This window comes from Ranitomeya imitator, chromosome 2 (assembly GCF_032444005.1).
Source record: "Ranitomeya imitator isolate aRanImi1 chromosome 2, aRanImi1.pri, whole genome shotgun sequence".
Classification (NCBI taxonomy): Eukaryota; Metazoa; Chordata; class Amphibia; order Anura; family Dendrobatidae; genus Ranitomeya; species Ranitomeya imitator.
This window is the reverse complement of record NC_091283.1, coordinates 481364633-481389131: the sequence shown is the minus strand read 5'-3', so window position 1 is coordinate 481389131 and position 24499 is coordinate 481364633. Positions and strand designations below refer to the sequence as shown.

The following is a 24499-nucleotide window of genomic DNA, read 5'->3' as shown; positions in this document are numbered from 1 at the left end:
GGAGCACCTGTGCTCCATTCATTCATTCATTCATTGGATTGCCAAAAAAAGTTAAGCGCTGTACTCATCTCTAGAAGATCCATAGAAAATTAAAGGAGCGCTGGCGCACATGTCCGCCCAACGCTCCATTCAAATGTGGATCCCAGCGCCTATCAACCAATACCTCATCTGAATGGAATTTCTCGGGATCGGTAGGGGTCCCAGCAGTTGGTCCTATGGATTTGATAACTTATAAAACCTGGGAATAACCCTTTAATTGGAGGTTTTGACATAGATATGAACCTACTATAACCCTTCATTCTGCATAAGGTAAGGCTACTTTCAGACTAGCGTCTGTACAGGCCCGTCGCAGTGCGTCGGGCCGACGTACCGACGCATGCTGTGAAGTAAAATCACAACGGGGGCAGGAGGAGGTCCGGGGAGAAGGAGGCGGAGTTCCGGCCGCGCATGCGCGGTCAGAAAAAGCGGACCCGACGGACAAAAAAAGTTGCAAGCAACGGGGTTTTTTTGTCCCGGCGGACTGCAAAAAAGTCGCATCCGTCGCACGACAGATGCAACGTGTCGCTAATGAAAGTCTATGGAGAAAAAATGCATCCTGCAGGCAACTTTGCAGGATGCGTTTTTTCTTCAAAACAACGCATTGTGACGTGCGTCGAACGACGCTAGTGTGAAAGTAGCCTAAGAGACTGCTCATTTATTTTCAAGATTTCTGAAGATAGCGCCAAGAACTCATGTGCTGACCTAGCGCCATTAACCCAAAAGGACAATTATTTCAAACTAGATGGTGGCCCGATTCTAACGCATCGGGTATTCTAGAATATGCATGTCCACGTAGTATATTGCACAGCCACGTAGTATATTGCCCAGTCACGCAGTATATTGCCCAGCCACATCGTATATTGCCCAGCCACGTAGTATATTGCCCAGCCACGTAGTATATTGCCCAGCCACGTAGTATATTGCCCAGCCACGTAGTATATTGCCCAGTCACGTAGTATCTTGCCCAGCCACGTAGTATATTGCCCAGCCACGTAGTATATTGCCCAGCCACGTAGTATATTGCCCAGCCACGTAGTATATTGCCCAGCCACGCAGTATATTGCCCAGTCACGCAGTATATTGCCCTGCCACGCAGTATATTGCCCTGCCACGTAGTATATTGCCCAGCCACGTAGTATATTGCCCAGCCACGTAGTATATTGCCCAGTCACGAAGTATATTGCCCAGTCACGGAGTATACAGCACAGAGCCACGTAGTATATTGCACAGCGACGTAGTATATTGCACAGCGACGTAGTATGCAGCACAGAGCCACATAGTATATTGCCCAGCCACGTAGTATATTGCCCAGTCACGCAGTATATTGCCCAGTCACGCAGTATATTGCCCTGCCACGCAGTATATTGCCCTGCCACGTAGTATATTGCCCAGCCACGTAGTATATTGCCCAGCCACGTAGTATATTGCCCAGTCACGAAGTATATTGCCCAGTCACGGAGTATACAGCACAGAGCCACGTAGTATATTGCACAGCGACGTAGTATATTGCACAGCGACGTAGTATGCAGCACAGAGCCACATAGTATATTGCCCAGCCACGTAGTATATTGCCAACCATGTAGTATATTGCCCAGCCACATAGTATATTGCCCAGTCATGTACTATATTGCCCAGTCATGTACTATATTGCCCAGTCACGTACTATATTGCCCAGTCACGTACTATATTGCCCAGTCACGTACTATATTGCCCAGTCACATACTATATTGCCCAGTCACGTACTATATTGCCCAGTCACGTACTATATTGCCCAGTCACGTACTATATTGCCCAGTCACGGAGTATACAGCACAGAGCCACGTAGTATATTGCACAGCGACGTAGTATACAGCACAGAGCCACGTATATTGCCCACCCACGTAGTATATTGCCCAGCCACGTAGTATATTGCCCAGTTACGTAGTATATTGCCCAGTTACGTAGTATATTGCCCAGTTACGTAGTATATTGCCCAGTCACGTAGTATATTGCCCAGTCACGTAGTATATTGCCCAGTCACGTAGTATATTGCCCAGTCACGTAGTATACAGCACAGAGCCACGTAGTATATTGTACAGCTACGTAATATACAGCACAGAGCCACGTAGTATATTGCCCAGCGGCGTATTATACAGCACAGAGCCACGTAGTATATTGCCCAGCCACGTAGTATATTGCCCAGCTACGTAGTATATTGCCCAGCCACGTAGTATATTGCCCAGCCACGTATGTCATAGGTTAAAAAATAAAAAATAAACATATACTCACCTTCCGAGGGCCTCTTGTAGTTCGGTCACATGACCGTGACGTCATGGCAGCCCCTTCTCGCGCAGGCCCTGTGATGACGTCGCGGTCACATGACCGTGACGTCATGGCAGGTCCTTCTCCCATACCATCCTTGGCACCGGAACCTGCCGCTTGCATGGAGCGGTCACCGGAGCGTCGCGAAAGGTGAGTATATAATGATATTTTATTTTTTTTAAATAATTTTTAACATTAGATGTTTTTACTATTGACGCTGCATAGGCAGCATCAATAGTAAAAACTTGGTCACACGGGGTTAATAGCGTCAGTAACAGAGTGAGTTACCCGCGGCATAACGCGGTCCGTTACCGCTGGCATTAACCCTGTGTGAGCGGTAACTTCGGGGAGTATGGAGCGGGCGCTGGGCGCTGACTGCAGGGGAGGGACTAATCGGACTGTGGCCATCGCTGATTGGTCGCGGCAGCCATGACAGGCAGCTGGCGAGACCAATCAGCGACTTGGATTCCATGACAGACAGAGGCCGCGACCAATGAATATCCGTGACAGACAGAAAGACGGAAGTGACCCTTAGACAATTATATAGTAGATGTTACATCAACGTTCTTAAACCTCAATAGTGCACCGGAAATCAATGCAATTTACAGATCAATCACTTCCACTGGATGTCTACTCAGACATATGAACATGGGCCGTTGGGTTGTCCGCTGTTCCACTATGGCAGAGACCATATGGGTAGTTATTCAGACGGTGTGACCGAGGTGAGACTCATACCGCCTAACACAATGGTTTTTGACGTAGTTGCAATTTTTACAGATGAAAAACACATTTGATTTACATATCTGCACTGCAAAAATGTCATCCGAGCTGAAATTTGTGGCAAAACCGTACACATTTTTCCAGGTCCGGTGTTACTGTACCTCAACCGCACTAACTAGATAAACACTTACAGAGCAAATAGTTTCATGCTGAAAAAGGAGGCAGCAGACAGATTTTCTCCAGACGGGAGACCAATGAAACAAAGACTAGTGAATCAGCAAAATTCGAGGGGACACCCAGACTGTGCAGAGTCTGCGCTATTGTGTATGCAGAGGTAAATGTCATTCTCAGACCATGATGGTAGACACCTTACCGGTTCCCCAGAGGGAACAAATCACTAAGCGAAACGATGCGTCCTATTTCCAATCCCTGATAAAAATTCTTCATACACATTAATATCAACGTCCGTAAGGGAGGGATCATGGAATACCAAAAAAAACAAGGGGGCACATCAGCTAATGGTGACTTCCTATGGGATGACCGGAATCAGGTGCGGACCGCCATTCAACCCACAAACAATGAAGTCCATATTCCGGAGGGCAATGAGAACGTGCTGCATCGAACCTTCTCCGGAGAAAAGATGACTTTACGTACATGGAAATTTCATGGCTGCACCATCATCATTTCCAAACCGGAAAGCTCCCAGAGGTTGGCAGGTAAAGTACAAGTTATAATACACCTGAAATCCATTCATACATACAGGACACATACAGGACACATACAGGACACATACAGGAAAAGTAGGTTCTCACCTCAGCACAAACTGATGGGAGCACTGCACCATTCTGCTGGGCTCATGAAGGACATCGGAGGAGGAGAAAGACAGAGCAGCACATTTGGTGCCAGCCTCATACTGCAGTGTGTGCACAGAAGCAGATGCACAGGTATATCTAGCACCAGCCTTACAGCTGCAGACAGTGTGCCTCCTCCGCAGGGGGGTGGAGGGGACAGGGGGAGGTGTAGACACTTTCAATTTTCCATTAACCCATCAGTTTCAGCATCTTCTCTGCAGCTCGGGCTCCTTAAAATGCTACAGGGACCCAAGTAATTTAAGACGTGCCCAATTTTCGCTTTGTGTAACCAAATATTAAAAATCTCATCGAGCAACATGATAATGATTTTTTTTTTATGCCGGCAGAAATTATCAGCAGCATATCACCTCGATAACGTGCACACAACGAGCAGTGATTGACATGAATATAGCCAATTGGTGTTTAATAACAGACCTTGAGCATCACGTATCTAGTTAATTGGGCCAAGATAGGCATGTCTTAATGCGACATTCCTCACGTTTATTGCACTTGATTTCTATCAGGATGTCTTTGGAATGTGGGAGGAAACCGGAGTGCCCGGAGGAAACCCACACAAACACGGGGAACATACAAACTCTTTGTAGATGTTGTCCTGGGTGGGATTAGAACCCAGGACCCCAGCGCTGCAAGGCTGCTGTGCTAACCACTGCGCCACCGTGTTGCCCGTGTTATGTATTGTTAGACATGTTACGTGTGGTAATCCACGCTAGCCATGGCCAAGAACCAAACATATTTCTAGGTTCGAAACGCGTAGGATTTTTTGCAGGATCTCCAGTTTTTACAAATCAGTGTTTTTTCATATCTTTTTAATGGATCACTAAAGCTTTTTTTTTTAGCTTGGAAATTTGCCGATTCAGTGCTGGACAAGATTATCGGTTTTTCACATGGCCCAGGAATTAGGCCTGTTTTAAAAGAAATAATAAATAGGATCAAGTTGTACTGATTTTCATGGAATTTTATGATTTATGTGATCGTGATCCATTCCAGCATCTAAAGAGTCACATTGTACCAAAGGCAAAGAAGCCTTGAATAAACAAGCCTTCCATATTTCCAGTCCCCCACTTCAGTATTTTAGGCAGCCTCCAAATCGAAGATACATCATTGTCAGAAGAACAAGGATGAATTCTTATTGCCACACAATAAAAGAAAAATGAATAGATGTATCTCTTCTTTAGAAAGGTCCATAGTTGTGAAGCAGTGTTCCTATGAATGCTCATTTCCTTATTATTGGCCTGTCTAAATGGACCCCAGAGGCCTCATACACATTTAACCAATGGTGTCTGAACCTGTTGATTTTAACAGGTTCAGCCAACGGTCTAATGTGCATGGGGTTTCTTGACAAATGATGTTGGGGTGAATAAGGATCCAGAATGTCGATTTTGGATTGATGATCCTTTAGCTCTTCCTTAAATAAGTTGCCTCCAGAAATGTCTAGCAGTGGCTCTCTCGTAGAGACCATAGGAGAGCTCAGCAGAGCGAGCGTACCTGTGATTGGAACAGTCGGGTGAGATACCTGCCCGCGGAACCATTGCTAGGCTGACCGCTATCAGAAGTTAATGGGGGCTATAATTTTAAAGTTAGGAAAATCTACAAAAGGCCTATTTTACATGGGCTTATAATAATGAGGGTTGTAGCTTCCGATCACTCGCCAAAGAATGAGCATCAATCGCTGCCAACAATGTGCAAACTGTATGGAAAATTAAGGATCATATTAACGGTATAGTTGCCTTTCAACAAATTTTTGTCAATTGGCTTTGTTATGTGTAAGAAAAAAAAACATATGGAGCTTAAAATACCCTCCCCAGGTTGAGCACTGCCTCTGCTGCCCCAACCCCCCCCCACCGGTCTCTGTGCTCTGTTAAGCCCCCGTCACACACAGCGAGATCGCTAGCGAGATCGCTGCTGAGTCACAAGTTTTGTGACGCAACAGCGATCTCAGTAGCGATCTCGCTATGTGTGACACGTAGCAGCGATCAGGCCCCTGCTGTGAGATCGCTGGTCGTGTCGGAATGGCCTGGGCCATTTTTTGATCGTTGAGGTCCCGCTGGGTAGCACACATCGCTGTGTTTGACACCTTACCAACGACCTCGCTGACAGGACGTCCCATTGAATCATCATGAAATAGCATCGTTCTACAGGTCGCTAAAGGTCGCTACAGGTCGCCGCATCGCTGCTGCGTCGTTGGGGAGATCGCACTGTGTGACATCTCACCAGCGACCACATAGCGACGCTTGAGCGATCCCTGACAGGTCGTATCGTTGTCGGAATCGCTCAAGCGTCGCTATGTGTGACGGGGCCTTTAGTCTGTCGATGTAGCCAGCACAAGATAGTGAGCTCACTGACCTGTCTGTATCACTGTTGACGTGACATCACCAATGCTGTCAAACAGAAGTCGGGGCTGTGGCAAAGACACAGTGCTGGACCCAGGGAGGGTACATAAAGATTAGTGTGTTATTTTTACACATAAGGGTATGTTCCCACGGTCAGGAATCAGCAGTGCTTTGGACACAGCACATGTCCGCTCCATCCAGAGCACTGCCGTCTTTTGAACGCACGTGATTCCGCATGTGTTCATTGAACCGTGCGTAATCACAGTGCCCAATACATTGTTTTGGTGATATTTATCTTGTGGAGACTGAGCGTCTCCGCAAGATAACTTCACATACTGCGATCTGGAAAGACGCGCCGCATGTCCGTCTCCACAGGGAAGCTGCGGGTGCCAGTGCACACATACTGGACATGGGATTTCTTCAAATTCCCTCCACTATGTTATAACATCTGGCCGCTGCAGGTTGAACGCTGTGGATGTACGCAGCGTTCAACCCACAGCATTTACTGACCATGGGAACATACCCTAATTGATCCTGTAGGCAAAAGTGTGACGAAACTGACAACCAGTTTAATGATTGTCCATGTAAAGGAGCTTTTAAATGAGCGCTTAACTGGTGGATCATTTTGGACAGAATGTATTCAACTTGCGATGCCAGTATCACCTATTCCCCCCCCCCCCCGGATCGCACATTCAATAGTATCGTCTCCCTGGATGCCGATACCGTTGAAGGCAATAAAGAGAGAGCCGTCCCCGAGGCAACCTCTCCCATCATTCCACCTCTGATGTCTAAGCGCAGCGGGCATGATGACGTCACTACAATGCGCTCAACATGCTAAGCAGTGCAGAGATTCAGAGCGTTTGTTGCTGAGCCCAGAGCAGTAGGTGACCGGGGAGAGGAGTATTTATTTTCTGTAGGGCCATTATACTGTATGGAGGACTATATGAGCCCATTATACTGTCTGGAGGACTATGTGGGCCATTATACTGTATGAAGGGATATGTGGGGTTATTACACTGTACGGAAGGCAATGCAGAGCCCAGTATACTATATAGAGCACTATGTGGGACCATTATACTTTTTGGAAGGCAATGCTGGACCTATTATAGTGTATGGAACACTATACAGGGCCAGTACATTGTATGGAGGACTATGTGGGGCCATTGTACTGGATGGAAGGCAATGCAGGGCCCATTATACTGTATGGAGGACTTTGTTGAGCCCATTATAATGTATGAAAGGCAGTGGGGGCCTATTATACTGTATGGATGGCAATGCAGAGAGCTGCATACAATTGTGGCCCTCTGTGAATTTCAATTTGACATCCCTGGTTTAGAGCATAAATGTGTTACAATATAAGAAGCATAAAAGGTAAAGTTCTAATAAGGCATTCAGCCTTTAGTGATTCCAGGAGCCCCACAGATTATGCTACAAATCTGCAGATTTTGCCATGGATTTCACGCTTTATTTTTAATGGAGATCAATGCTGAAATTACAAGTACATTACAAGGAACGAGAAGTCCAGGCTCAACAAAAATGACGTAAACCTGATGAAACAGAACAGAGCCCAAGCTCGGCGGTGAGCTGCTCCATATGCTGAATGCATTTGCACCATTGAATTGTTATACGTTCAGCAGACAGACCTGAAATGCTTAAATCAGGGATATGGAAACATCAGAACGAGACCTCCACTGTCATGTGCAGCCTACGCATTGGGCATAACACGGTAGCGTGTTGGCTGGACCGTTCCCTAAATATGTATGTTTGTTAGCGTTACATATTTCCTAATTATTTAAATAAAATCTCAACTCTCAGGGGATGTATGGGCTACAGTCTGGAGGGCCACCATAGGACTTGCTGGAAAGCCATAAGCCATTACTGGCCGAGGCAGTGATTCTGTGCCATCACAACACTGAGGGATGAAGTAGGCGAATACTCAACTTCTAGTATACTCTGTCCTGATTGTAGGAGTTTGTGCCAACTGATCTCACAAAGGACATGGCGAGCCAGAGACATCGCTTCCAGCCAAGATGTATAAAAATTATCTCAACCGGCTGCTCACTGCTGCTGGAAGCCGGATGAGCCTCGAAGAATGGATGGCCAGATGCCATCAGTAGCAAACTCACAAGACTGTTCAAGCCAAGTCATCAATAACAGAGTCTTGTGTAACGTGAGGTCATCTTCTAAGCTCTGATTTCTTTTAAGATCTCAGCTGAGAATCCTCTTTAAAAAAAAAAAAATCCCTTCCTAATCCACATTTTACTAAGAGAAAACAAGCTCGATGACACAAAATCAATTTTGACAATTCTATGATGTAATCTTTCTGGGCTTCAGTAATGCACATGCTCGGACTTGTTTGTATACACAGGGAACATCTAGAAGATTAGCACAATTTAAAGGGCACCTATCATCTACATAATATAAATCATTGACAAGTCACAAGTTTGTTTATCGGCAGCGACCAAGTAGCGGAGACCGCCATTGATTTCTACAAATGAAGGGATTCAGAAGTGAGGAGGATCTTCAGAGATTGGAAAACTGGAGCTTTGGGATTTTTCACGTTAGAGACTTTGCAGCTATAAGTAAACCATACTGTTAAGGGGGATGAAATTAAATGATTATTCAAACTGATGGCAATGCCCCCCCCCCCCCCCCCCAGCGAGCCCCCTATAAACATGCACGTACATCAACATCCCTTTCAGTTCAACTCAAGTGATAATCAGCGGCCAAACACATTACGTACAGTTGAAACCAGACGTTTCCATACACTATATAAAAAGACGCATCTGCATGTTTTCTCAATATCTGACAGGATATCAGAATAAACCTTTCCCGTTTTAGGTCAATTAGGATTACCATAACTATTAATATTTGCCAAATACAAGAATAATGAGAGAAAGAGAATATTTCAAACAGCCGGGAGACATGGAGCTGCAGCGACTCGAGCATGCCTAAGACACTCGATTAGGACACGAGCATGGTAAGACCTTATCCGAGCACGCGCGCTCATCACTAGTTGTGAACACTTGCCTATTATACATAATATATATGAGTGGTATAAAAAAAAGTGCCACCATATTGTTATGTTGGTTGATTGAACCATTCTTTCCCTGTAATGGAAATCAGCATAAATTCACAGTCTTCTTGTGTGTAAAGGGAACCTGTCAGCAGGTAATCTGAGAATACCATAATGTAGGAGCAGAGACACAGATTACAGAGATGTGTCAGTCACCGGGCTGTGTTTTGAGGTTTCAATACAATCAGTGTTTTATCAGAGGGAGATTATCACTGCAAGACAACTGGCCTTGTGCCTCCTAGTCCAATCATTCCTCCCTCCACTTCTACTGATTAGCAGCTATTACTATACAATGCACAAAAAAAGCTGTGGTGTGGGTGAAGTTATCCAGCTCAACAACTGAGCTATGCTAGGTCTGCAGGAGGGAAACTCCAACTATCCAAACTGCTGAACCCAGTAAACTAAGCGATATATCACAGGAATCGGGGTCTCGGTCCCTAACTCATGGTGACAACCTCCCTTTTAAACATCACATGGCAAAGGAGAGATGCAATGTAAAGCAAACGGTAAAAACAAAGCAGTAGTTTACAATTTAGAGACTCAGCCTCCAAACCACAATGCAGCTGAACTGAAAACATAGATCCTAGACATTTCCTAACGGAGCACAGAAAAAAAAAATAGTCACAAATCCAACACACAGCAAATGAGAATGACCAAATAATGACTATTATCCCATTCTTCTCATTAAACCTCAATAGTTTTCATAAAATTACAGGATAACCAGGTCTACCATGATCTATTTTGTGAGTGATGCCCGTACTGTTGTGGCCAGGTGAGTGCTTTACCGCTCTCAGCCTGGCATTGTGCACTATCCCACTCAGTGTAAAGTCAATGCAATTAATTAGAAAGGCTTCTGGCCATGGTCATCATTGCGTTAAACCCCACTATCCTAAAATAATTACATTTGTGCACAGAAAAGGTTTCTTCCGATCAGTTTAACGCATTAAATAAGCTCCCATTCATTCATTAAAAAAAAAGCATTTCTCCTCATTAATAGAGGCCTAATGTGATCTCCAGCAGGGCATGCAAAAGATTCGGGAAAAATAAGAACTAATTGGTGTGCAAACAGCTGTATATATGAACCCTGAGCGGGTACATTGCATAACCTCGTCTCATCATGCAAAAGGAATTATGGGAAATGCCCGTGGGCAGCAGAAGGGAAACACAGGGCATGAAAACACGCGCCAACTCTCACACACACACTTAGCCAACTGATAGGACTAATCAGATCTTCTCAGTAACCCACACGGTACCTGAGGGGAAGTAAACAGCAGCCAAAAAAAACCCTTCTGCTTTGCTAAAAATATTATAATTGACCATCGCAAAGATCCTAAAGGGGACGGAGAATAACGCAAAAATAGGAACCGACGGAGTCTTGTGACTTCTAGAAGAAAGCGGAGAAACACAGCATGAAGAAATAGATTGCGTCTATAGTATAAGGCTATATTCACACTTAGCGGTTTTTACCGCGGAACCGCCGCGATTTTGATGCTGCGGGTCCGCAGCAGTTTCCATAGCGTTTACAGTAACATATAAACCCTATGGAAACCGCAAACCGCTGTGCACATGCTGCGGGAAAAACCGCGCGGGAACGCAGCGGTTTACAACCCGCAGCATGTCACTTCTTTGTGCAGAATCGCTGCGATTCTGCACCCATAGGAATACACTGAACCGCTTACTTCCCGCATGGGGCTGTGCCCACGTTGCGGGAAGTAAGCGGATAATGTGCGGGTGGTACCCGGGGTGGAGGAGAGGAGACTCTCCTCCAGGCCCTGGGAACCATATTTGGGGTTAAAAAATAAAAAATCTGGTTATACTCACCCTCTGATGTCCGGAGCTCCTGGGCGCTGCACGCGGCCGTCCGGTCAGAGTTGCTGTGCGACCAGGACCTGCGGTGACGTCGCGGTCACATGACCGTGACGTCACGAAGGGTCCTTCTCCCACAGCATCTTTGGAACCGGACCGCCGGGTGCAGCGCCCAGGAGATCCGGACATCAGAGGGTGAGTATAACCAATTTTTATTATTTTTAACATTACTATTGATGCTGCATATTGCTGCATATGCAGCATCAATAGTATAGGCGGAAACCCGCAGCGGAAAACGCGGAACAAACCGCGATAAATCTGCAGGGAGAACCGCAGTTGTTTTGCCCTGCAGATTTATCAAATCCGCTGCGGGAGAACACGCAGGGACCCGACGCAAGGTGTGAACATAGCCTAAAGGTACTGCCACTCGCACAGGAACGGCTGTGGATTTTCTGTGGTGCAATAAAACACCAGCTGTGGAAATGTTCTTCACAGAAATTCACCTGCGGTGCGGAACTTTCACAATGTCAATTCTTCTCACTGATTGGTTTTGGCTTTTCCACAATTGAGTTTCAAAGCAATCTGTCGCCAGATTTTTGCCTCTCCATCGGAGAGCAGCAAAATGTAGGGGCACAGACCTTGATTTCAGCGATATGTCATTTACTAGGCTTAGGCTGTTTGAGAGCTCACGAATATGGAGGACTACATGGTAGCGGTTTACTAATCATGTAGTGATAATCTCCTGATGATAAAACAGTGATTTTTATCAAAACTGTATTCGTCTTTACATTACGCAGCTCTCAAATTAGGTGGCAAAAGTATGGTGCAAGAATCCCTTTCACACCTCACCACTTGCACGCTTGACCTGCTCCCACCTCATCCCTAACCTTGCCACGGTCTTCATCCCAACCCTAACGCACCTCTTCAACGTCTCACTCACAACAGATATCTTCCCCTCATCCTTCAAATATGCCAGGATCACACCAATCCTCAAAAAGCCCTCCCTCGACCCATCCTCTGTGTCTAGCTATCGCCCGATATCTCTTCTCCCTTATGCCTCAAAACTACTAGAACAACATGTCCATCTTGAACTGTCCTCTCACCTCTCCTCCTGCTCCCTCTTTGACAGGTTACAATCTGGCTTCCGTTCCCATCACTCTACTGAAACTGCCCTAACTAAAGTCACCAACGATCTACTAACTACCAAGAGCAAGTGACACTACTCTGTCCTCCTTCTGCCTTTGACGCTGTGGACCACTCCCTTCTGATACAGATCCTCTCATCTCTTGGCATCACAGACTTGGCCCTATCCTGATCTTGTCATATCTAACAGACCGAACATTGTGTCCCCCTCACCACCTCCTCACTTTGCCCCTTGTCTGTCGGTGTTCCTCAAGGCTGTGTTCTAGGACCCCTACTCTTCTCCATCTATACCTTCGGCCTGGGACAGCTCATAGAATCCCACGGTTTGCAGTACCATCTCTATGCCAATGACACGCAGATCTACCTATCCGGACCTGACCTCACCTCCTTACCAAAATCCCACACTGTCTGTCTGCTATCTCGGCCCTCTGTTCGGCTCGCTTTCTAAAACTTAACGTGGACAAAACAGAATTCATCATCTTTCCCCCATCTCACTCTACCCCTCCACTAGACCTATCCATCAATGTCAATGGCTGCTCACTTTCCCCAGTCCCACACGCCCGATGCCTCGGTGTGATCCTCGACTCTGCCCTCTCTTTCAAGCCACATATCCAAGCCCTTGCCTCCTCCTTCCGTCTCAAACTCAAAAATATTTCCCGAATCCGAGCATTCCTTGACCACGACACCACAAAAACACTAGTGCACGCCCTTATCTCCCGCCTTAACTACTGCAACCTCCTACTCTCTGGCCTCCCCTCTAGCACTCTGGCACCATTCCAATCCATCCTACACTCTGCTGCCCGACTAATCTACCTGTCTCCCCGCTATTCTCCCCTATGCCAAGCCCTTCACTGGATTCCTATCTCCCAGAGACTCCAGTTCAAAACCCTTACTATGACATACAAAGCCATCCACAACCTGTCTCCTCCATACATCCTCTGATCCTCTCAAGATCTCCTTCTCTACTCCCCTCTCATCTCTTCTTCCCACAACCGCATCCATAACTTCTCCAGTGCTTCCCCCATACTGTGGAACTCTCTACCACAACACATCAGATTCTCGCCTACCATAGAAACCTTCAAAAAGAACCTGAAGACTCACCTTTTCTGACAAGCCTACAGCCTGCAGTGATCCTCAACCTACTGAACCACCACACAACCAGCTCTGCCCTCTCCTAGTGTATCCTCACCCATCCCCTGCAGACTGAGCCCTCGCGGGCAGGGTACTCCCTCCTATACCGGTTAGTGCCTTGTTTTTTGCTCATGATTAATGTATTTGTCTATATTTGCCCCCTTTTCACGTGTAAGGCTACGTTCACATTGGCGTTCCGCCAATGTGCGTCGCTGTTGCGCCGGCGACGCAGCGGCGACGCGCCCCTATGTTTAACATAGGGGACGCGTGCGTTTTTAGGGTGGCGTTTTTCGATACTTGCGTCGTTTCCGACGCTAGCGTCGGACGCAAGAAAATGCAACAAGTTGCATTTTCTGTGCGTCCGATTTTGGTCAAAAAACGACGCGCGCGTTTTTTCGTGCGTCGCGTCGCCGACGCAGGGCGGCGCAACGCTAGTGTGAACGTAGCCTAAAGCGCCATGGAATAAATGGTGCTATAAAAATGTATAATAATAATAATAACAGATGATGTTGGAGGAGAGAATGACCAGGCCTGTTGAGTTTCAATGGCCAATCCTTGTGTTATCCGAGAGAGAAGATAAAAAAACGACTCCTCTTTCAGGGGGGAATCTACTATAAAAAAAAACCTCACAAGAACGCTTAGTTGAGCCAAGTTCTTCTATGCAAGGGAGTAAAGAGAGATCGCTGTTGGCAGAAAGCTTTATACTTTTTTGGCAGCCTAAAGACCCCCCCCCCCCCCCGTCTCCCAAACCTGCTGACAACGATGGGTTTGGCTGCCAGTCTAATGTGTATGAGGGCCCCTCAACTCTTCCCCGTAGGTCAATTGCACACGTTCAGTATTTGGTCAGTATTTTACCTCAGTATTTGTAAGTCAAAACCAGGAGTGGAACAATCAGAAGAAAAGTATAATAGAAACATATCCACCACTTCTGTATTTATCACCCACTCCTGGTTTTGGCTTACAAATACTGATGTAAAATACTGACCAAATACTGAATGTGTGAACATGGCCATAAGATGGTGTCTGCTGGTAAAAGGATCCAGTATGTCTAATTTTGGACGACATCCCTTTGTTCTCTAAAGGTACCTTCACACTCAGCGACGCTGCAGCGACACCGACAACGATGTCGATCGCTGCAGCGCCGCTGTTTGGTCGCTGGAGAGCTGTCACACAGACAGCTCTCCAGCGACCAATGATGCCGGTAACCAGGGTAAACATCGGGTAACTAAGCGCAGGGCCGCGCTTAGTAACCCGATATTTACCCTGGTTACCATCGTAAAAGTAAAAAAAACAAACACTACATACTTACCTTCAGCTGTCTGTCCCCGGCGCTGTGCTTTCCTGCACTGACTGTGAGCACAGTGGCCGGAAAGCAGAGCGGTGACGTCACCGCTGTGCTTTCCGGCTGGCCGGTGCTCATAGCCAGTGCAGAGAAGCACAGCGCCGGGGACAGACAGCGGAAGGTAAGTATGTAGTGTTTGTTTTTTTTAACTTTTACGCTGGTAACCAGGGTAAATATCGGGTTACTAAGCGCGGCCCTGTGCTTAGTAACCCAATGTTTACCCTGGTTACCAGTGAAGACATCGCTGAATCGGCGTCACACACGCCGATTCTGCGATGTCTGCAGGGAGTCCAGCGACTAAATAAAGTGCTGGACTTTCTGCAGCGACCAACGACATCACAGCAGGATCCTGATCGCTGCTGCATGTCAAACTGAACGATATCGCTAGCCAGGACGCTGCAACGTCACGGATCGCTAGCGACATCGTTCAGTGTGACGGTACCTTAAGAGATAAGCTGCCATCAGAATAGTCCACAAACTGCTCACTTACAGAGAACACAGGAGCAATTGACCAACTTAAGCGATGACTCGGTCAAAATCTAAAATGTATTAGGGGTTAAGTTTAGGTCCTCATCTCTAAATTGGCCATGTGAACATAACCTAAAGTGTGTGGCCAGTATAGAGATGAGGAACTACACTTAACCCCCCATAAAATTTCAACAGCTTTTCTCCGAATCATTGTTTAGCCATCTCCCGCAGATAAACCAAAACTCTTCGGCTGGCTAATCATTCCTGCGTGCTCTGCAGGTGAGCTAGACTATTTGAACGTGGTTTATCTCATAGACAACAAATGGATCGGTAGTCCAAAATCAGATATACTGGATCCTTCTACTCCTGGACAACCTCTCTCAAGGAAGAGTCAGGGGGGTTCCTCATACACATGAGACTGTCAGCCGAACCCATCAAAATCCATAGGTTTGACCCACAGGGGTCTTTAGGCTGCCAAAAAGTTCATGATAATATATATGAACACTAATTAGTTGTATTAGTAAAAAAAAAAAATAATACTAATAATTCTGCTTGCCTAATTTGTTTTCAGCTAATGCTGCTTTATTTTATTACTGAGCAATCATTCAACTTACACTCACACACAGGGGCATATTAACAAAAGAGAACAAGTATTTCGGTAAACTTCATGTATTTTGAGATACTTCCTAATTAAATTGTTGGAAATCCTCCTTAGATGCCATAGATGAGCAGCACAAACATTTCACAAGCAGCTTACGGTCTTCATGCAGGTATCACTGTGGAGGTGTCAGCATCACGGGACATAAAACAGACTATAAAAAGACCAGGCCAACAATATTGTACGTGGGAAAGATTAAAACATTCCTAAGCACATAACAGTCATGAATCATGAGAAGGGACCTGGACAGAGCTCAATGAACCTCCCCCTCCCAAAGAGCCAACTCGTCTCAGGTCTTCGTTACACGCTACGCTCCTTAGTATTATATTATAAAATATTTACCAATTGCACCAATAATTTCCACAGCATTGTACAGAGAAAACATTGATTTCATTTCTTTGCCCCCGAGGAGCCCGTAATCTAATTTTCCTACCTGAAGCGTAGAAGTGTACACAAGGCCAAGGGTCAATTTCATACTAAGTCAATTATAAGTAACATGGGAATTTGCATGTCAATGTTTGAGCGTGTTCTGAGGGGCTGAGACACCCAGAGGGAATAGGGGGGAACATACAAATTCCATGCGGACGTCTCAATGGTTGGATTCACACTCAGGCCTTACCCAGTGCTGCAAGGCAACAGTACAAGCCACTGCTGGACTTCATTATATCTGGTACGTGGGAAGACAAGGTATTCTCAACCCAAGAAGGAACTGTCATGGAAAATCTATAATTACATGAAGAATTTCTAGGATGCAGTATATCTAATCACACAACACAGGTACTCTACCGCAACCTAAAGAGAATGTGTCATCAGAAAATGAGCCATTCTTTAAAAATCAGATCTTTATCTTAATTTTTTTTTAAATTACTATCAAAAGCATCATGAAAAAAATAATTTTGCAATGCTCACACTGACTGACAATGCTCACACTGACTGTGTCAGCGCCGGCCGTAAAGCAGAGCACAGCGGTGACGTCACCGCTGTGCTCTGCTTTACGGCCGGCGCTGACAGTCAGTGCGGGAAGCTGACGGCGGGGGACGTGACAGACATCGGAATGTGAGTATGTACTGTTTTTTTTTTTTACTTTTACAATGGTAACCAGGGTAAATATCGGGTTACTAAGCGCGGCCCTGCGCTTAGTAACCCGATATTTACCCTGGTTACCAGTGAACACATCGCTGGATCGGCGTCTCACACACCGATCCAGCGATGACAGCGGGTGATCAGCGACCAAAAAAGGTCCTGATCATTCCCCAGCGACCAACGATCTCCCAGCAGGGGCCTGATCGTTGGTCGCTGTCACACATAGTGGGATCGTTGCTACGTCACAAAAAGCGTGACGTTGCAACGATATTGTTAACAAAATCGTTATGTGTGAAGGTACCTTTACCGTGTATGGGAAAGGAAAGATATATATCTTTGTACTATGTTAGCCAGTAAATAGAAAAATATTTGAGTCCTCAGTGGTTGATACCTTTTAATGGCTAACTGAAAAGATGGTACCAAATAGCAAGCTTTCTAGACTACTCATTTCTCCTCATCAGACATAGAATGATACAAAATCTGAAGAGTCACATGTTTAGGCACAATGGGACACAGGAATAAAGCAATAGATAAGACAACTGAGGTGAAGCAGAACTATCATTATGGGAGAGTGATAAACAGTTGCGTCCATAAATATTGGAACAGTTCATAGATAAGGAGTGTGAAAGTTTTATTGTCCTATGATTGGGATCTGGTTCTGTTTTGTGATGCCCCCACAAGGTCTGAGGAGCAAATTCCTTAATTGATGTAAAAAGACATAAATCCATGCAACACATTCATTCCTGTCTCCGCAAGATAAATCTCACCCATACAATGTATTGGGTGTGGTGATTCCGCACGGTTCAATGAACACATGCAGAATCACCTATGTTCAAAAGCCAGCAGCGCTTTGGACGCAGTGGACATGTGCTGTGTCCAAAGTGCTACCTAATACTGAACATCTGCACATACCCAAAGCTATGTGCCCACGTTGCGGATTCGTGTACGGGTTTTTCCACACAGTTTTTGAAAAATACACAGGTAAAACGAACTGCATTTTACCTGCGGATTTCCTGCGTTTTTTGTGTGGATTTCACCTGCGGTTTTACACATGTGGACTCCTATTGAGGAGCAGGTGTAAAATGCTGCGGAATCCGCCAAATAATTGACATGCTGCGGAAAATACAATGCAGCGCTTCCGCGCTATATTTTTCCGCACCATGGGCACAGCGGATTTGGTTTCCAATAGGTTTACATGGCACTGTACTGCCAATCCGCTGCGGATCCGCAGGCAAATCCGCAACGTGTGCACATACCCTTAGGCTACTTTCACATTTCCGTCGGTATAGGGCCGTCGCAAACTGTCAGCCCGACGTACGTTGTGCAAAATAGTGCACAACGTGGGCAGCGGATGCAGTTTTTAGACGCATCCGCTGCCCATTATGAGTTCCGGGGAGGAGGGGGCGGAGTTTCGGCCGCGCATGTGTGGTTAAAAATGGCGGACGCGTCGCACAAAAAAAGTTACATAGAACTTTTTTGTGACGATGGTCCGCCATTTACCGACGCATCCAGTGCACGATGTATGGAACATGTGTCCATACATCGCGATGCGTCGGTAATACAAGTCTATGTGCAAAAAACGCATCCTGCGGGCAACTTTGCAGGATGCGTTTTTTGCACAGAACGACGCATTGCAACGTCTTTATGACGGCGGAAGTGTGAAAGTAGCGTTAGAATCCAGCCTAGCATGTAATGTGTATGGGGTGGGTTCACATACATTCTACAGAAGAAAAAGGGTTAGACATGTTGGTTTTTAACATGGTCAATCTTTTTTGATCATGGGGAATTAGTGAGAGACCGAGGTATCTGGTAGGAGCCAATTCCCCTCTTTACATCAAGTGCACATGCATACTCAGCTCTGCATACGCATGGGCAAAGGTCGGTAAAGTCTGGTTACACAGGCAGATCTCTGACCATAACAAGTGTCAATCAACTATACAACAGGAGCTGAAATACATTGTATGAGGACAGAAGGATCACTCTGCTCCCATGCAGCAAGCCTATAGGCAGCAGCACATCCTCAAAGAATATTTGCCCAAAATAACCCAACTGGAAGGAAGCCTATGTTTATATTTTGTGTAATTTCATGTGTTGCCATATTAGAAGCATAGAAATCCACTATTGTGAGGTCTGTATGGACAATAAAAATGAATAGGGTTATTGGGACAGTCTCTGGAGGATTACTATCATATCCACCCCCTATAATTTCTGCTTTTGCTAATGATGCAGCCTATCTAGTCTCCAGCAGCACAGACCAGAGCGGTCAGCCCCTACTGTAGCCTACTCTGACTTTGCCACTTACCAATGGGAACACTGTGATATTCCTCTATTTTTACATGGACAGAAGCTCTTTTTTCTCTTTGCAGATTCCTAAAACATTATCATTTCACAACTAATACGATACATTGACAGATCACCTCCTGGCACAGTTCAGACCCATCAGAGCAGGAGAGCTTTTTCACACCCAAAATGTCAATGTGTAGAGCCGAGATGGATGGCACGTCATACATTGATTGTGGATTAAGAACTGTAGCCTGCACCAAGATCTGCGCAGGCAGGTCAGCCAGGACCGCCTGGAACCCGTGCTCTAGAAATAACTTATTTTTAAATCATTAGAACAGAGATTCTGCATAATTACAGCCGCAGGGCCGTCGGGAGGATCGATAGAGCTGCAGGCAATAAAACAGTGAGGCGTCTTTGATTTCAAACTTCTGTTCAATCTCGTTACAACAAAGACTTTCACTTAATTAAAGGCCAGAAAACGTCAATTTGTTTTAGGCAAAGACTGATTTGTTTCAGTTGCGATCTTCACCGAGGAGAAAATGAACATTGGATTTATCAATTTGAATCAGCTGCTGAAAAGTGGCTCACGTGTTCCAAAATAGAAGGAAAACGGGACAGTTCTTCTTGACAACCTACAGATCTGCGGTTACAGCCCTAGCGGTCACTCAGACTAGTTATGTATCACTCATTCCCACATCCAAGCATAACTTGATACATTCATTACTGCTTTTGTTGACCATCCTGCCTATCTAGTCTCCAGCAGTACTGCACAGAACAATTAGTCTCTGTTCTCACCTTTTTTACTAGTTTCTGTGTTATTACTTCTTTTTATTTTTATTGTCACAGTTGTCTGACCAAGCCTGAGGGAACCTGGAGATGGTCTCCTATCAAATTCTATTCATTCTTTTGTATCACTATGCTTTCTTTGCTATTATTTTAGGGAACATGTCCTTTAAAACCTTTGCAGACACCTCCATATCTATGTTTTCTAAGGTGAAGATAACTGCAGCACAGACACCTAACCTCCCCCTGATTCACACCAGTGTGTCACAAGAAACTAATTCCAAGTGTTTTCACACATTCTTCCCCCATCCCGGAGACTTCTAATTAAGTAAGGAGGGGGTCTATAACTTCACCAGAACTAGGTACCAGAACATTTTAACATCAGTTTTGTACCAGCAAACTCAATCCCAAGGTCAGACTCCGTCCACTACTGCATACATTCATGGTTCTGTTCACACTACATGTAGCTTTATTGCAATACAATGTGCTTTCACATCTGAATTAAAAGGGGTAATCAAGCTTGAAAACAATTACATACAAATTATTATCAGAGCATACATTAGTAGCTCTCTCGATTTCCCCATGCGCAGGAAAGCTCGGCCTGGCTGGTCATGGCCTGGCTGAACATGTTAAAGGCCTCTTTCACACATCAGTTTTTTGCCATAAGTCACAATCCAACTATTTTAGAAAAAAACGGATCCAGCAAATGTTGCTGCTGCATCCGTTTTTTTCTCATAGACTTGTATTAGCGACGGATTGTGACAGATGGCCTTCCGTTTCATCCGTCGTAAAGTCTTTGTCCGTCAGCGGAGACAACGGACAAAGTAACGTTTTTTTGTGCACGTCGAAAAGTCGTACAGCGACAGTTCCTGCGCAATCTGTCGTTGGCTATAAGGCTTCTTTCACACTTCCATCGGTATGGGGCCGTCGCTAAGCGTCGGGCCGACGTACCGACGCACATTGTGAAAATGTTGCACGACGTGGGCAGCGGATGCAGTTTTTCAACGCATCCACTGCCCATTCTAAAGTCCGGAGAGGAGGGGGCGGAGTTTCGGCCGTGCATGCGCGGTAGAAAATGGCGGACGCGAAGGACGAAAAAACGTTTTCGTGCCGACGGTCCGCCAAAACTCAACGCATCCAGTGCACGACGGACGCGACGTATGGCCATACGTCGAGATCCGTCAGCAATACAAGTCTATGGGCAACAACGCATCCTGCGGGCACATTTGCAGATCCGTTTTTTGCCCAAAACGACGGATTGCGATGGATTGGTAAAAACGCAAGTGTGAAAGTAGCCTAATGGAAGCCTATGGACGCTGGATCCATTGCTGTCCGTGGAATCCAGCGACAGATTCCATTTTTTTAAACTGAGCATGCCTGGGAGAATTTCTATTCCTTTAATTTAACCCATTTTTCCATTCAGGGAATCTCTCTCTCTCTCCTTATCGATATAGGCCCAAAGTCTGAAAGGAGGACTGTGATGATACAGATACCGATGGGACAACAAAAGTGTAATCATTCTCTGACACCCGACTTAACATTGCACAAACCATTGACTGTCAAGTTATCTTATCCATCTAAAAAAAAAAAGAGGTTGTCCACTACTTTATCATGGATAAAAGTTCCCTAGGATAGGTCATCAATGTCTGGTCGAGGTCAGACACCTGGCACACCCGTCCATCAGCAGTTCTGTGTCAGCCGGAAATGCTCAATTGCGGAGCTGCTCGATCCTCTGATGGACCTGCAGTACCAGGTTGCCTCCTATTGATTTGAATAAGGCTGGGTTCACATTGCGTTAGTGGGTGTCCGCTAACGGAATCCGTTACATGGCACAATTGTCGCAATTAACGCTATGTAACGGATCCGTTAGCGCACCCATTGACTGCAATGTGCTAACGGATTGCTAACGCATCGCTAATGTATGCCTTTTTTTTGGCATGCGTCAGCGATGTTCCGTTATTTTCGGACGGACCTCGAACACTGCTTGCGACGTTCAGGGTCCGTTCTTCACTAGCGCAGATCGGGCATCTGCGCTAGCGGGATTACCAAACGCAATCCCTTTTTCGACATTGCGTTAGCGCATTCCGTTAGCGTATCCGCTAAACGGATTGCTCTAACGCAATTTGAACCTAGCCTAAGAGATGGATGTGCAGTACCCGGCCGTGACTACTATCAGTAGATGTAGAAACTCCACAATTGAGCTTTTCCAGCCACTGTAGATACTGAGAACAGCCGATTGGCCCGAGGTGCCAGGTATCGGACTCCAACCAATGACAATTGATGACGTATCCTAAGGATAGGTCCTCAATGATAAAGTAGTGGACAACCTCTTTAAATGTATGTATTTGGGGCTGAAAATAATTTTTGCAATTGGAATTTGGATATAAATTTTGCACTGTTCTGCTTTTACATGCTCTTTGTTTCCCTTCACATTCAACTTTCTTCAGCTAAGCTCAGAAAAGAAGATAAAACTCCCTATCAGACGGTCATAGTGAGCTGACTGACAGATTCCTAGTTAACTCATTCTGCAGCCAACATTAGAAGGCAAGGGTGCAAAATACTTAATAAAACTCAGATGTAAATTACTTTTAACCTTAATTACATGCATTTAACCAAAAGAAAAAAAAGTCTCCGAAGGATGAACAGAAATCATCAGGGTAGTTATAATGATCATTAGTCTTACTCTCTCTGCGACATCAAAGGATCATATATCTCGGTGAAAAAAATGTGAATTTATCAAAAAACCGGGTTTGCTTATCTACCCAGTAATCAAAAGTGATTTTGTATTCTTAATGCAATTTTTATTGAAACAAAATTTCATTAAAAAAAAAACAATTAAAAACAGAAAATGTGCAAGTTATTGAAGGACACAAATTCTGGACAAGTATAACAGAAATCTATGTACGGTACTTTGTGGAAACAGATCTAAAAGTTACATTGGTAAGTAGGTACTTTCTACCACAGCTCAGAATTAATTACCGGTAATCATAATCACTTAGAAAATATTTAGCATTTCATTATCCATTTTACCATTTGGAAAAATTCCAGAACACAAGGATTGAACAGTATTACTATATATTTCTAAAAATATTGGCATACAATGCATAGTCTCTGACAATGCAGGGTATACAATGCTACTTACCGTATATGAAAAAAAAATTTATGAACTTTATATAGAGGTCATCTCATATACCTTTTACATCTATGCGCAAACACCATTTAATGGGAGGTTGTAAAGGAAGACCAGTCCTCAATGTAAGTATAATAGCATTGCATCATCCTCATATTGCCTGTGCTCATGAATATAACAAATTGCATTCAGTGCAAAAAAAATAAAGGGAACACAAACAACAGACTATAAATCCAAGTAAATCAAACTTCTGTGAAATCAAACTGTCCACTTAGGAAGCAACACTGTTTGACAATCAATTTCATATGCTGTTGCGCAAATGGAATAGACAACAGATGGAAATTATTGGCAATTATCAAGGCACACTCAAAGGAGTGGTTCTGCAGGTGAGGACCACAGACCACATCTCAGTACCAATGCTTTCTGGCTGATGTTTTGGTCCCTTTTGAATGTTGGCTGTGCTTTCACACTCGTGGTAGCATGAGATGGACTCTACAACCCACACAAGTGGCTCAGGTAGTGCAGCTCATCCAGGATGGCACATCAATGCGAGCTGTGGCAAGAAGGTTTGCTGTGTCAGTGTAGACTCCAGAGGCTGGGGGCACTACCAGGAGACAGGTCAGTACACCAGGATACATGGAGGGGGCTGAAGGAGGGCAACAACCCAGCAGCAGGACCGCTACCTCAGCCTTTGTGCAAGGAGGAACAGGAGGAGCACTGACAGAGCACTGCAAAATTACCTCCAGCAGGCCACAAATGTGCATGTGTCTGCACAAATGGTTAGAAACCGACTCCATGAGGATGGTCTGAGTGCCCGACTTCCACCGATTGGGGTTGTGCTCACAGCCCAACACTGTGTAGGACGCTTGGCATTTGCCACAGAACACCAAGATTGGCAAATTCGCCATTGGCGCCCTGTGCTCTTCACAGATGAAAGCAGGTTCACATTGAGCACGTGACAGACGTGACAGAGTCTGGAGACGCTGTGGAGAGCGATCTGCTGCCTGAAACATCCTTTAGCATGACCGGTTTGGCAGTAGGTCAGTAATGGTGTGGGGTGGCATTTCTTTGGAGGGCGGCACAGCCCTCCATGTGCTCGCCAGAGGTAGCCTGACTGCCATTAGGTACCAAGATGAGATCCTCAGGCCCCTTGTGAGACCATATGCTGATGCGGTTGGCCCTGGGTTCCTCCTAATGCAGGACAATGCCAGACCTCATGTGGCTGGAGTGTGTCAGAAGTTCCTGCAAGATGAAGGCATTAAAGCTATGGACCCATTCCCCAGACCTGAATCCGATTGAACACATCTGGGACATCATGTCTCACACCATCCACT

The 24499-nt window shown here is 45.4% G+C and overlaps 1 protein-coding gene and 1 long non-coding RNA gene across 5 annotated transcripts in view; one reads left to right on the top strand and one right to left on the bottom strand.

Annotated features, from left to right (window-relative positions):
- LOC138664555 (uncharacterized) overlaps positions 1-9209 on the top strand; it is a 34628-nt gene extending 25419 nt beyond the window's left edge. Inside the window, exon 3 of the long non-coding RNA XR_011318361.1 lies at positions 9104-9209. This is a non-coding gene — a long non-coding RNA (uncharacterized lncRNA). The remainder of the gene's footprint in view (positions 1-9103) is intronic.
- The window catches only part of TANC2 (tetratricopeptide repeat, ankyrin repeat and coiled-coil containing 2), a 656536-nt gene that overhangs the window by 194356 nt on the left and 437681 nt on the right, over positions 1-24499 (bottom strand). The window lies entirely within an intron of this gene.